Source organism: Octodon degus, unplaced genomic scaffold (assembly GCF_000260255.1).
Source record: "Octodon degus isolate 3935 unplaced genomic scaffold, OctDeg1.0 scaffold00027, whole genome shotgun sequence".
In the NCBI taxonomy this organism is placed as follows: Eukaryota; Metazoa; Chordata; class Mammalia; order Rodentia; family Octodontidae; genus Octodon; species Octodon degus.
Window position 1 is genome coordinate 17,177,952 of NW_004524603.1, and position 1,158 is coordinate 17,179,109.

General features: G+C 36.2%; 1 protein-coding gene across 1 annotated transcript in view; it reads left to right on the forward strand.

Annotated features, from left to right (window-relative positions):
* Svopl (SVOP like) overlaps positions 1-1,158 on the forward strand; it is a 55,352-nt gene that overhangs the window by 27,422 nt on the left and 26,772 nt on the right. The gene's annotated exons all lie outside the window — the stretch shown is intronic.

The following is a 1,158-nucleotide window of genomic DNA, read 5'->3' on the forward strand; positions in this document are numbered from 1 at the left end:
TTTTTTTTTTTTTTTTTTTTATCTTAGAGACAGAGGAAAAAAACCACTAAAAATGGTACAGAATTTCAAAACAAGATGGTAGGAAATTAGCAAAGGTTATTATATTGCATAGTGTTATCTTCAAAGTAGTTGCTCAGGTTACCAGATATAAGCAAGCAAAATTTTTTTTCTATAATTTTATTGAGCAACAAATAGCAATGAGACAGTTTCAAACCCAATTGGTTGGACAGTTTCAATAATTCACACACTGCATACATTCTTCCTAGTGCTTAATTGCTGTACAAGATACGGACATGATATCCTATTTACAAACACCATTAAAACAAATCCCTCTATTCATTAGGAGAATGTAACTATATATGGACAAATTACACCGCTGTAAATGTGGCTGCACAAATATTGCTATGGTATTATGTTTTCATTTCTTCTTTTTGAGAAATTTTTTGAGGAATCTCCCCTCTGATTTCCATAGTGGTTGTACCAGTCTGTACTCCCACCAATGAAGGGTCTCTTTTTCCCCACAGCCCCTCCAGCACTTGTTAATGGCTGATTTCTTGATGGTAGCATTCCTTTCTGGGGTGAGATGCAACCTCAGTGTTGTTTTCATTTGCATCTCTTGAATGACCAGTGAGGTTGAACCTTTTTTTCATATATTTCTTGGCCATTTGTATTTCTTCATCGGAGAAATGTGTGTTCATTGCAGATGCCCATTTTTGGACTGGGTCTTTGAATTTTGGGATTCTGAGTTTAAAAATTCTTCACATATTCTAGATAGAAGCCTTTGTCTGAGGGACAGTTGGCTAAAGTTTTTTTTCCCCAATTCATTGGTTCATTTATGTATCCTTGATGATAGCAATTCTGTTTTGGGTGAGAAGAACTTTCTAGTTTTGGTTTGCATTTTTCCGAACATTTTTTAATATACCTTCAGGTCAGTTGAACAACTTCTTTTTTTTTTTTTTTTCATTGTCCCAAATTTATTGACATTACAGCACAGCAAAAAGATTCAAACAGCTCCACGTGGTGTTTTGAAATTCATCCTGACGGTAGGCTGTGTGACCTGCAGGTTGGAGAGGCTGCCGAAGTCCAAAAGCTTCAGCATTTCTTTAGTGTCAGGATCTACTTCAATGATTTCCTGATCCAAGGCTGAGACCGCAGGGA